Source organism: Tripterygium wilfordii, chromosome 5 (genome assembly GCF_013401445.1).
Source record: "Tripterygium wilfordii isolate XIE 37 chromosome 5, ASM1340144v1, whole genome shotgun sequence".
Classification (NCBI taxonomy): Eukaryota; Viridiplantae; Streptophyta; class Magnoliopsida; order Celastrales; family Celastraceae; genus Tripterygium; species Tripterygium wilfordii.
In genome coordinates, this window is record NC_052236.1 from 3,208,404 (window position 1) to 3,222,834 (window position 14,431).

The 14,431-nt window shown below is 37.5% G+C and overlaps 1 pseudogene; it reads left to right on the top strand.

The window, feature by feature from the left end:
* LOC119998544 overlaps positions 1-14,431 on the top strand; it is a 199,807-nt pseudogene that overhangs the window by 97,220 nt on the left and 88,156 nt on the right.

Sequence of the window (14,431 nt, forward strand, 5' to 3'; positions counted from 1 at the left end):
ATTAATATTAGTATCCTACACCTCCTTAATGGAAGGTTTTTCAGTTTTTTTTTGTGGATGGCTTAACCGCCCCATCTAACTATATATTATTGGCTGGTTCTACTGCTACCGCCTATATATGTTTATAATAACTGTCACTAACACTTACTAACTTACTAACATTTAAATTTCTGCCACTAACAGTAACGTTTATTTATTTATTTCTTTTACAGTATTATTTATATTTGTGGTTGGCTTTACACTGCGCCACCTTTATATATATATATGCTTATGTGGTCGGCTGAGCCGCCCAAGGTAACTTTTTATTTCTGTTAATACTTATGGTTGGCCTTTATGCCCCATTTTATTGTTTTTTATATTAATTTCTTATTTTGTGTATATTCACTCTTTTAATTTTGTTAAAAAAAAAAGAAAAAAAAAGGATTATTATTGCTTACATTTTCTTTTATGCAAGGACGTCGATCTCAAAGTTCAAATCTTCTTAAATACAATCCAGAGATTGAACAAACTCTTGCACAACTGATAAGAGAAGTAAGAGGAAAAATGGCAGAAGAGAATCCTGAGAATGCTCTTGCTGGAATTGCAAATCCACCAATCAATGAACCTGCTCAGAGGCCAATGAAGAATTCATTTGTACCTCAGAATATGGAGCAACCATCCAGCATAGCATTTCAACCCAATGTTCAAGGCAATGTCACATTCTCTCCAGTTCTACTCAATGCATTCCCACAATTTCGAGGCACAACATTTGATGACCCTTACCTACACATCAGAGAATTCTTTGAACTCTGTAAGACACAATATGTTCAAGGTTTGACGTCGGAAGAAGTACGACTCATATTGTTTCCATTTTCTCTCAAAGACAATGCAAAACTGTGGTTCAATTCTTTGACCCCAGGATCGATCACTACATGGGAGGAAATGCCAACAAAATTTTTGAAGAAGTTTTTCCCAGCCTAGAAGATGAAGCAATTAAGAAGGGAAATTCAAACATGGCAGCAAAAAGATGGGGACTTATTTTATGAAGCTTGGGATAACTTTAAACAGCTACTGCTCAAGTGTCCACACCACAACTTGTCACAAGATGATCAAGTTCAAGCTTTTTATGAAGGACTCGACGCAACAAACACAAGCATTGTAGATTCAGCTTGTGGAGGCATATTAATGGAGAAAAGCAGTGAAGAAGCTTTTGAACTATTTGAAACTTTAAATGAAAATTCTCAACAATTTTCATCTAGAGTAAAGCAAGGGGTAAAGCTTCCAAAAGGTGTGTATGAAGTTCACACCAGAGCAGAAAATCAACCTCAGTTGCAAGCCATGGAGAAGAAGATTGACATGATAATGAATGCAATTTCATCTTCCCAACAAGCAGGCCAAGTTGAGATGTGTGCCATTTGTTCTCAACCTAACCACACCATGGAAACATGTCCTATGTCTTCGAACTCTGAACAAGAACATACCAATTATGTGGGGCAAGGTGGTTTCCAACCCAACAACAATCCATTTTCAAATACATACAATCCAGGATGGAGAAATCACCCAAATTTCAGTTGGGGAGGACAAGGCCAGAGTAAGCAATACAATCAGAAGATGACGCAACAAGTCCCTGCCGAACCAAAGAAGTTTTCTTTGGAGGAGCAAATGGCTTTTCTAGCTTTCAACACCAACAATTTTATTCAGAAAACGACGGAGCAAAATAGTAGGTACGACCAACAATTTAGCAACATACATGGATCTATTCAGAAACTTGAAGTTCAAGTTGGTCAAATTGCTGAGCGATTAAGTGAAAGAGAGCTGGGCAGATTGCCGAGTCAACCAGAAGTCAATCCAAAAGGCAAGGAACAAATCAACGCCATTACCACCAGACGCGGAACAACTATGGGATTTTTAGAGAATGATGGTGAAGAGGCCAAGAAGAAAACAAAAACTGATGAACAAAAGCCTGATGATGCAACTCAGCCCAAGCCGACTGACTTATCAAAGCATAAAATGAATGAATCTTATGTGCCCTTCCCTAGCCGGTTGGTGAATGAGAAGAAGATTGACCAGATGCGGTGAATAATGGATATATTTAGAAAGGTGGAGATCAACATTCCTCTCCTTGACGCAGTTCAACAAATTCCTTCCTATGCAAAATTTCTCAAAGACTTCTGCACCAGAAAGAAGAATTGGCACCATACGAGAAGGTTATGCTGTCTGAACAATGCAGTGCCGTTCTAAACAAGAAGCTACCACCAAAGCTGAAGGATCCAGGGAGTTTCACTATCCCTTGTGCTGTTGGGCAAGTTTCTTTCGAAAAAGCTTTTCTAGACCTGGGTGCTAGCATCAACCTGATGCCATATTCAGTTTTTGTGCAACTTGGTCTCGAAAAGGAATTACAACCAACTTCGATCACTTTGCAATTGGCGGATCGGTCAATAAAATTTCCATAAGGTATCATAGAAGATGTTCTTGTCAAAGTTGACACATTTCTCCTTCCAGCAGAGTTTATTATCCTTGATATGGAGGAAGACAGAAACATACCAATCATTTTGGGGAGGCCTTTCTTGGCCACTGCGGGAACTATTGTGGATGTACAAAAGGGTTGTTTGTCCATGACTGTGCAAGGACAAACGGTGGAATTTAATCTGTTCGAAGCTACTCGACATCCTTCAGATATAGGGGAGTGTTTTAGCATTGAAGTTTTTGATGGCTCAATTTATGAATCATTTTTGGAGCATCAATCTACTGACCATTTGGCAACTTGCCTTGCGTTTCCTGAACTGCAAGTTGAAGACGATGGTGAAGTTGTAGAATTTTGTGTATATTTGCAAGCACACCAACCAGTGAATCATAGGTGGATCCGTACATTTGAAGCTCTCGGTCCTCCACTTCCGAAAGTGGTTCCTTCAATTGCAAATCCACCAAAGTTAGATTTGAAGCAACTTCCGGAGCATTTGAAGTATGTTTATCTTGGTGCTGAAGAAGCGTTACCTGTCATTGTAGCCGTTATTCTTACCAATTCGGAGGAAGAAAGTCTCTTGCTGGTGCTACGGCAATACAAAAGTGTTATTGGCTGGTCCATTGCTGACATCAAAGGCATCAGCCCTACTATATGCATGCACCGAATTTTACTGGGATTTACTGGGAGATGATTCAAAATCCTCATGTGAAGCACAAAGACGCCTCAATCCAGCGATGAAGGAGGTAGTTCGATCTGAAATATTGAAGTTGTTGGATGTAGGAGTCATCTATCCTATTTCCGACAGTCAATGGGTCAGTCCTGTTCAAGTGGTTCCCAAGAAATCAGGAATCACGGTGATTACTAATGACAACAATGAGCTCATTCCAACAAGAAAACAGACAGGGTGGCGTGTTTGTATTGATTATCGGAAGCTGAATTCTGCCACAAGAAAGGATCACTTCCATTTACCATTTCTTGATCAGGTGCTGGAAACACTGGCAGGTCATTCCCATTATTGCTTTCTTGATGGCTACTCTGGCTATAATCAAATTGTGATCGCACCAGAGGATCAAGAGAAAACAACTTTTACATGTCCTTTTGGGACATTTGCGTACAGAAGAGTGCCATTTGGGCTTTGCAATGCACCAGCTACTTTTCAACGGTGCATGACAAGTATATTTGCTGACATGGTGGGCCACATTATTGAAGTATTTATGGATGATTTTTCCGTGTTCGGATCATCTTTTGATACTTGCTTGTGCAATCTTGCCTTGGTTCTGGAGAGATGCCAGAAGACTAATTTGGTGCTTAATTGGGAGAAATGTCATTTTATGGTTCACGAAGGTATTGTTCTTGGTAATCTTATTTCTGAGAAGGGGATTGCCGTTGACAAAGCAAAAATTGAAGTTATTTCTAGATTGCCACCTCCGACTTCTGTAAGAGGTGTGCGATCTTTTCTCGGACATGCGGGGTTCTATCGTCGTTTCATCAAAGATTTCTCGAAGATTTCTAGGCCATTGTGCAATTTGCTATCCAAGGATGCCACTTTCCACTTTGATGATGAGTGTTTGCAAGCATTTCGCAAATTGAAGCAATTACTTACATCTGCACCTATCATGATAGCACGTGATTGGAGTTTACCATTCGAGCTCATGTGCGATGCCAGTGACTATGCAATTGGAACGGTATTGGGGCAAAGAGTCAACAAGCTACCACATGTCATTTATTATGCAAGTCGTACTCTCAATGATGCCCAACTCAATTACTCAACAACAGAAAAAGAATTGTTGGCGGTAGTTTTTGCATTGGAGAAATTCCGATCGTACTTGATTGGATCCAAGGTGATTGTTTATAGTGATCATGCAGCTCTCAAATATTTGCTGTCTAAGAAAGATTCAAAGCCGAGGTTGATTCGCTGGGTGTTATTACTCCAAGAATTTGATTTGGAGATAAGAGATAAAAAAGGAGCAGAAAATGTTGTAGCAGATCATCTTTCTCGTATTGTCCAAGCAAATGATGGTGAGAAGACGGAGCTTCCATTGAATGAAACTTTTCCGGATGAACAGCTTTTCTCCGTACAAATTAAGATACCTTGGTATGCTGATATTGCCAATTACCTTGCAAAAGGTGTTATTCCCAAAAACTGGACTCACCAACAACGGAAGAAATTTTTCTCCACAGCTAAGCATTATTTCTGGGATGAGCCTTACTTATACAAGCATTGTGTTGATCAAATCATTCGGAGGTGTGTGCCACAGGAAGAACAACGGAGTATTTTACAATTCTGTCATACATTCGCCTGTGGTGGTCATTTTGGTACCCAGAGAACTTCTGCAAAGATTTTACAATCAGGGTTCTATTGGCCAACTCTTCACAAGGATGCCCACATTTTCTGTTCCACCTGTGGAAATTTTCAGAAACTTGGCAACATTTCTCGCAGGAATGAAATGCCACTCAACAATATTTTGGTGGTTGAAATCTTTGATGTTTGGGGAATAGATTTCATGGGGCCATTTCCCAAGTCTCATGGGAATGAATATATACTAGTGGCAGTAGACTACGTGTCCAAGTGGGTTGAAGCTGTTGCAAGCCCAACCAACAAAAGTGAGGTGGTAATCCGGTTACTTCAAGGTGTAATATTTCCAAGATATGGCACTCCACGTGCTATAATCAGTGATGAAGGGAAGCATTTTCTGAACAGGAGTGTGTCTACACTTCTTGCCAAGTACAATATCACGCATAAGATTGCCACTGCTTATCATCCTCAAACCAGTGGACAAGCAGAGATTTCTAACCAAGAAATTAAACGAATTTTGGAGAAGACTGTGAATATCAAAAGAACTGATTGGAGTATAAAATTGAATGATGCTCTTTGGGCATATCGCACTGCATATAAAACTCCAATTGGCATGTCTCCGTATCGTTTGATTTTCGGCAAGGCTTGTCATCTTCCTATAGAGCTCGAGCGTAAGGCATTCTGGGCAATAAAAAGGTTGAATTTTTATTACGATGCAGCTGGTGAGAAGAGGAAACTACAGCTCAATGAACTTGCCGAGGTACGTGACGAGGCATACGAAAATGTGAGGATTTATAAGGAAAAGACAAAAAGATATCATGATCAGCGCATCACAATGAAAGAATTTTTTCCTGGTCAAAAGGTACTTTTGTTTAACTCTCGTCTAAAACTTTTTCCAGGGAAGTTACGTTCAAGATGCTATGGCCCATTTCAAGTTGTTCGAGCATATCCCCATGGAGCTGTTGACATTAAAAACTTGGAGACGGGAAATGAATTCAAGGTTAACGGTCATCGCCTCAAACCTTATTTGGAAGTTAATTATGACACAACAATGTCCAGCATTACTCTCCAAGACCCAGGTAATTGAGTGTTGGGAACACTTCGTCTTGCCCAGACGATAAATACAGCGCTTATGGGAGGCAACCCATATTTCTGTCTTATTTTTGTTTTTTTATTATTATTATTTATTTGAAAAACAAAAGTATTTTGGTTTTCATCGAGCGTTGAACTGAACAGCGGAGCGTGATGGTAAATAGACTGGTGATATGACAGGCACCCCAAATTTCTTCCATACTTGTAATACGTTTTTCTTTATTATTCTCGATTCATCGAAATCTCAAATCAATTTTTTTGGAGTGTGTTTTTTTTTCTCTCTCTAGCAAAGATCAGAAAATATGCCGAGACGCCCACGCACCATCTTATCAAAATCCCAGTCTAGGTTTGCATTATTCAACGAAGCTGAAATCATTCCTGAGTGTAGAATTGATGAAAAGATACAGCGAGACGTCATCAACAGATGGGCGATGCACTACCTGAGGGAGCATTCCTTGTTGTTTCTCGTAGATCCAGATCCAGAAGATAATTTACTAGTGTATCCTCAAATCATTCGTTCTTTCTATCACACTCTCATCGAGCTACCACGAAGTGAGCGGACTGGGAATCAACCTGTTTACCAGGTTGTTATAGCTGGTGTGACTGTTCAATTCACAACAACAGATCTGTGTTGCTGCTTAGGGTATCCACCAACATATGATAAGACCATTGGATTTCGACAACCGATCTTTGCATCAAAGCAGGAAATGATTGATGATATGTGTAGCAGAAAGAGGAATAAACACACCAATGCTACACGCCGAGCCTACTTGCCACCAAAGATGTGGTTGTTGGATGATGCTATCAGGGAAAATCTGTGTCCTATTGGCCATGAGCAAGAACGACGGGGAAAATTCTTGTCAGTTTATACTCTATGTATAAAGGGTATTGGTTTGACATTGGGAAGATCTATCTGGCCATAATTTTCACAGCCAAATCTTTCATCGAGAAGAAGCCAACAAAGGCAGGAAAGTTGTTTTTCCCACGGCTTATCACAAGGTTGCTTTCGTACAAAAGCATTCGACCTCCTTTGCCTCAGGCATCTTCGGGATATCAGGTCACCATGCTGGAAAAAAAGACATGGCGTCAAAGCATTAACCATTTGAAAACATCTTCTTCTAGAAAGAAGCAGCCCCAGGAAGAACCCTTAACATCACCACCTGAAGAGTCCTCCTCAGCAGTTGCAGTGTCTCAACAACCAGATCGCGTGAGTGTAGCGATAGCCCGGCTCGAGATGGGGCTACAAACATTAGAGGCTGGAGCACATGTTGACCGTGCTCATGGATATGATACGGCATTGAAAACATAGCAATCCAATGGTCCAAATTTTTTGCATCAGGTTGTATTTCTCTGAACCACAGTTTAGCATATTTAATTTTCATATTTAGTTTTTTTTTTTGTCTTTTCCCATTGAGGACAATGCGAAATTATAAGTGGGGGAGGAAATGATTGTTAGATATAAAAAAAAAATGTAGCTAGAGGAAGCAAGTGCTGTGCTACCTTAGGTGCAAGCTTGAAATATTATCGAGATACTTGGATTATTTACAGTTTTTGCATGAATTTTCCGAACGCTTGAATTACTAGGGACTAGCAATAAGCTGGTTGGGGGTTGTGATAAATGTATAAAAGTCTATATATAAACAGTGTTATAGGTAGATATATACATATATAAGTCTATATATATAGTTGTGTATATATATGTGTGTGTGTGTGGTACAAAAGTCAAAGTAATAGTTATATATATAGATATATATATATATATATATATATATATGTATATGTATATATGTGTCTGACATTAATAAATGATCTTTGTATTGATATTTCATGTATGCAGCCCAACTTTCCTCTAAAATCTTCAAAATACGGCATTCGTGAAGCTTATTAGTAACTTTTCACTTCTATACCAGACACTCAGACAAAAAGAGAGGAGTCTCTCTGGAGAAAGCAAAGAGCAAGAGAAGAAAAAGTATCAGAGAGTGAGCTAGAATCATAGAGAGAGTTCTGGAGTTTCATTTTCTCTTTTACAGCAATTCCATCACATATTCTTTCTAGAATTTTGTGAGATAAATTCCTGGTTGTGTAACCTAGTATGAGGAACTAATCCTCTTACTAGGGTGATGATGGATCCACTCTATTATGTTTAAATAAATTTGGTTTGATTAATTGTTAGTTTATTCATGCTATGTCAAGTGTTAATTAGCTATTCTTTATTGATAATTAAATCCTGATGCTTAGCTATCATCTAGGGTTGATTACCATGATGCAACTTGAGACATATGCCCATGTCCAATTTGAGACCAGCTTCTTGCAGTTGACACCGGAGTTACTTAGACATAAATGCCATATGCTAGGATCTCTGTGATCGCTACATAAGTTACCATAGGTCCTAATGCATTTTTTATTGTACTAGCCAATCCATATGCCCATGGATGGTTGCAGTTGAGAATAGACGTAGTAAGTCAGATGCCTATGACTATTACATAAATTAGGGGACTTGATCTTTGACATGCATGAATGAAATGAGAATTATTGGCTAAATAATTTAAATACAATAGAGTTGGTGAAATCGGATCCCTAGTGTTTGTCTAGTTGTGTTAATCTTTATTCATTTTGTTTCTATTGATAATTACGAAGAGTTGGAATTGCATATATTTAATATTCAGTCCTTGTGGGTACGACACTCGTATTTACCACTTCTATACTACAATTGATTCGTGCACTTGCGAGTATAATTTGGGGTTGAAATCGCTATATTTTTAGTAGGTCTTAAATTTCATATCACCCCCCAATCCCGTTTCCTAGCTGTCTTAGGAGAAATAGAGAAGAAACGCCATCATTAGAAAAGACATCCCCAAAGACAGATGTGGAACATTCTGTTTTGACTGAAGAGAAGAAATTGGATGAGATAGAAGTGGTTCAACTAATTGAAGAGTGTAATGTCATATTACAATAGAAGTTGCCATCAAAGCTTAAGGATCTAGGGAGTTTCACTATACCTTGTTGTATAGCCAATAAAAATTTTGAACATGCTTTATTGGATTTGAGTGCATCAATTAATTTAATATCTCTTTCTTCTTTGAATCTTTGGATGTAAGTATGCTCAAAAAGATCTTCGTGGGCATCCAATTAGCTGATCAATCTATTTGGTATCTTAAGGGAGGGTTAGAAGACGTTTTAATTAAGGTACATGGACTAATTTTTCTAGCTAACTTTTTAGCACTTGATATGCAGGATTGCCAAGGTCATGGAGAAGAGATTTCGATGATTTTGGGGGACCACTCAAGAAGATTGCAAAGATGAAAATTGATATAGACGAAGGTACTCTAACAATGATGAACAATGAAGATACAATGATCTTCAAGCCCAAGGTAGCTCAAGATGAGAAATCGATGGAGAATGTACTTACTATTAAAGAAGAAATTATGAAAAAAAGGAGGACATCCAACTAAGGTTGAGTAAGTGAGTGTACTTAGAGTCATTCCATACGAGAGAGATAAGCATACTCTCGCATTTGATTCCTTTCATTTATCGACTAACAAGTTGTTCCCCTCCATTGTAAAAGCATCACAAGCTAAAATTCAACAACAAGTGATTTTTAGAAAAAAAAAAGAATAAGGATATTCTGATCTTCTTGAGGACCTTATTGCTCATGCAACTATGAGAGTCAGAAGGCATACATCAGAGGTTGATGTGAGTGTGACTAGAAGAACGTAATTGCTACAACCCAATGAACTAAAAGTGGGCTTCCAAGTTCACCAACCTAGCTACATGAAGAGCTATGTCTCGCCTAGACGTTAAATAAAATGCTTGCTGTGAGGAAGCCCAACTCAGTAACTTCATTCCTGTTATTTTATATTGTTTCTACTTCGTTATAAAAGAGTGCTCATCCCACATTGAATTGAATTTGATTAATGGCGTAACAATTGCTGAAGAAAAAACAACTATGCCAATGTGTGGGATTCAAAATGTTTAGTTTTTACAAAATTTTACGGTTCGTCAATCCGAACTTAAATGAAGGAGAAATTGATAGTTTTGTAACGAATACCCAATGTTGAAGTCTACGGGGGAATTCCTTCCCGAATGTCTTTGTTTTCAGGTTGTGATACTCTAACTCAGCACATTTTCTTTATTCAATGCACTGAGAACATTGCATGATTCAGTGGTGGGGGTGGGGATCTCGTTCTTCATTTTCAAAAAAAAATAAAAAATAAAAGATTGTGACGTTTGTGGGTATCGTCTTGGTAAGCCCTCATGAGACTATAACTCGCCCACTAGGGATTGCTTGGGTTTAAAGGCTTGTGGTACGTGCTATGTACTATCGTGATTCCCTACGACAATAGGCTGTTAGGTTAGTTAGTGTTCTTGTTTTCATGTTTTTGGGTTACTCACTCCTTTACAATGGTGAAATTAATTTGTGCCACTTGATTACACTGAGGACAGTTTGTTTGAATTTTTGATTTGGAGATTAAATTTTTCATGAATTATTAACTTGCATGTGAAGTTGATAAATTGCATGATGTTGTTCATCACATACATAATTGTGGAGACTTATACCCGATGAGATTTGGAGCCATTCATTCTTTTTGAGAGGGATTTATTTGACTCCATAATTTCTTTCGTACTAATATTTTCTTGCAATGTATCTCATATTCCTTGTTTTGATTGCTTGCTAAGAATATGTTTTTGTAAATTTGGGTCTTTATGAAATTTTCTTATGATGATCATGTTGGAAACATGCAACTCGCAGAAGTGTATAAAGACCTCATAGACATAAACGATAGCTAGTTTGATTTGATATCTAATAATCAGGAACGAAGGATGGAGTCAGCGAGTTTGATACTAAGCTCAAACCTACGGATCTTCCACCGTATGCACCAATTCCCAAACTTGGATTGAGAGGGTGGTATCTTTTCTCCAACAACCTGAAGAACACAAACCAAAACTAGTGGAAGCAATTAGAGAGTAGAGAGGTCAACTAGTGTCTCAAAACTTTTGTCAACAAAACATACACTATGTGTGTATTTATAGGGTCGGCCACACCTACGGTTTTCTCCTTAGGTGGGCCGGCCCCTAAGCCTCTCCCTCTCCTAATTCCGGTCCATTTTGGTTTTTCTGTATCTTCTAGTATTGGACTTCTGGGCTATAGTGGGGTCAACTAGGAAAAATAAAACATGGGCTTCATATGAATTTAATTATCAGGCCAAACTCATTGACATAATTATAATTCATAAATTATAATATATTCCACTAAAATATTATAATTACACTTCCCGTTTTATCTCAAATTAAATCTGAGCCTTCCGTTATATTTGTTCATAAAATTCCTCACGTTAAGTTACAGATACCCGTCAATTAAATATGTCACTGACATATAATATTTAATTGACAACTTTAAATATTTCCTTGAGCTTACCGCTTAACTTATTTGAATATGTCGGATTAATTAAAATCCACTTGCAGGGTTTTGACACAATCTCAAATCCTATAAGAATTCTCAAGAGGGTATCATCAATCCATAATTGAACGTGAATTTTATTAACAGATTATTTTCCATCGTACATTTAATGCGGTGACCCAACTTACTTGGTGGTTGTTGGCCTGTACAAAAAGACCTCACCCTTTGTAATTCAAAGTCTCGTACATTAAATGCACATGTACTAATTATCTTTAATAAATTAAGAATATGAACAATTCTACAACGTCTGTGTGAGTGTACAATTTTCAATATAGTCAGACTGGGAAAATTGACTCACATATAGTCCTTATCAATACACTCCAAGTGTACTGGTATAGTAAGTTCGAGCTTTGCCACTCTCCGTAACCAAGATAGGTATACTGAAATACTATACCATAGCCAAGCCCATAGTTTTATCCAATTCCGTCTTAGCTATGATCGCTTACTTATATTCGATAGGGACTTATGAATTGATCTTCCGTGTGCAAGCTTAGACTCTACACACCAATTCATATATCATATAGAATAAAAGACACTGATGTCATTATGTCTTTTCTCATTTTAAATGCTAAATATATTTTATTCAAATAAATAAATTGAGTTTGAATATTACATAAAATAATGGCCTTTAGGATACTATTCCTATCAGATCATGTTGATTTGGAGAAATGAAAGTAGGCCTTGTTTGATTTGTTTGTTTATCTTTTTTGCCCACCCTTACATATTTTCACCGTTAATACACTTTTTATGCCTAAATACAAGCATTTTTGTTTTTTAGCCAACCAACCTTACCCAATTTTGCTTTGAAAATTTTCTTACTCAATGAAAATTGATTTTTTTTATTTCTTTTGAGAACCATTGGGTTGAATGAAAATTGATTGGGGAATTGGTTGTTTGATATGCTTTGATGAGTTTAGTTGACTTTTGGACAATTTACCGTGCCATGTGACACCTTAAAAGAGGGGTGTTACACAACTATTTAAAGCCAAATACTTCCAGTAAACAGATTATTTTGGAGCAACCAGTGGAGTACAGTCATTCTATGTGTGGTAGAGTTTTTTATCTGTTAAGAGTCTCATTCAAGAGGGACTTTGATGGAGGCTAGAGGATGGTAAGATAGTGTGCATATAGGGAGATAAATAGCTATCAGATCCTTTTCTTTTTACAGATATGACATATGAAGTTGGTTTACGACCCTAGAGTAGTGTGCATGATTTATGTGACCCCAATATTTCTTGGTCGAATGTTTCCTTGATGCATAGCCTTTTTCAACTAGAGGAGGCAAAGATGATACTCAAGCAACCAGCCCCTCTTCCTTTTCTACCAAATCTTTTATTTTGGACAGGAACACAAGATGGTATGTACACCGTAAGGAATGGATATCATAAGTCAATGGAGATATTGTTTCAGTCCACTCCTTCGACTTCTACAAGTCAATCGGATTTTTCCGTATGGGAACATTTATGGAAGATGGATATTCATGACTCCAGGAAGATTTTCCTTTGGCGGGCTTTACATGATGGACTACCTATAAAGTTGAACTTGATGAACAGAGGTATCTTGAACGAATATATGTGTCCTATCTGTCTTACTATGTCGGAATATGTTATTCATATATTATGGCAATGTCCAGTTACTACTTACTAGGGATGTCATTAGTTGTGGTCTATCTGCTTTACAAAAATTACAGGTCCCATTTTCATCTTTCCCTGTATTATGGCAATCGATGATTCAGCGTTGTCATGAGCATATCTAGGCATTCATGCAACCATTTTTCATGGACTATGGCATTGGAGGAATTCTTTCATCCATGAAGGGGTGTTTACTCATCCAATGCAAGTATACACTATGGTCAAGCAATCAGTTGTAGCATATATCCAAGCACGAGAAGTACCCACTATTGATGGATGTCATTATCAGTCTCGGGATGTCAATGGTCCTAGTTCTACGATTTGGTCTACCCTTAAGATGGGCTACGTCAAAGCTATTTGGGATGTTGCAATTAGTACTCAAAATTCCACTATTGGGGTAGGGTGTATAATCAGGGATGATCAAGGTAGGTTTATTATTACCTTATTGAGGTCATGGTCCAACAATCTCCATCCGAATGATGTTGAGACCATAGCTTTATTGGAGGCAGTTAAGCTTGTTTCATTATTGGAGCACAAGTAGGTTGAATTCAAAAGGGACTCTGCTATCATAGTCCAAGCAATACATGGAGGTTATGGTTTCTTAAGAAGTTGGAGTAATATGATTTAGGAGGTCAATCATCTATTGTAGTCTTTGGAGAGGTGGACAATTCAACATGTTAGTCGCTCTTAAAATAATTGTGCTCACTTATTGGCTAAAGAGGCGTTTTCTCATGATTCTCCCTTATTTTGGTCAATGGTTCCTCCTCCTTTTTGGCAAGAGGCGTTTATTAGAGATTTTTCTTCTGTTCAACATGGTTTACCGTTATTTTTTGTATTCTAGGTTGGAATGTTGTGCTCGTCAAAGTTTATTGTTCTTGGTATTGTTGAGCGCAATATTTTGTGTGATGGTTGTATTGTGATTGTAGTATGGGGTTTCTCTCTTTCAATGAAGTTAAGGATTTTCATACCCTTTTAGAAGGAAAAAAAATGTACAGTTCATTTTGAAGAGTCTATATTACAAATATAGAGGCTAGTAGCTGTTATAACTCACTTTTACATGAATGAAAGATAAGATATTTTCTCTCATCTTCTTAACTTCTTCCTTCTCCATCTTCATTCTTCTTCTTAAATCTCTTCTTAAATCTCTAATGCAATGCATAGAAGTTGTTGTTAATTATAATGGATTATCATTTTCTTAATTCAATGGAATAATAATAAATTTAAGACTCTTAGTATGGTAACGATTATGTTTATGGAACACAAAAAACCATTGCCATACTGATCACTGCGGATACTACAATAATGAAATCATTCCCGTTATCAATAGAGTAGGTAAACTATTAGTCGATATATCGATTGATTAGTACCACTATCTGTAATTGGTACATTTACCAATTCGTCACACTCTTGGATACGATCGTGTGGTATGTATATTGATCGATATAATATTGGTGTTGATATTTTATAACCGCTATAGATATCGATATTAGTGAGAAAAATACCATACAAAA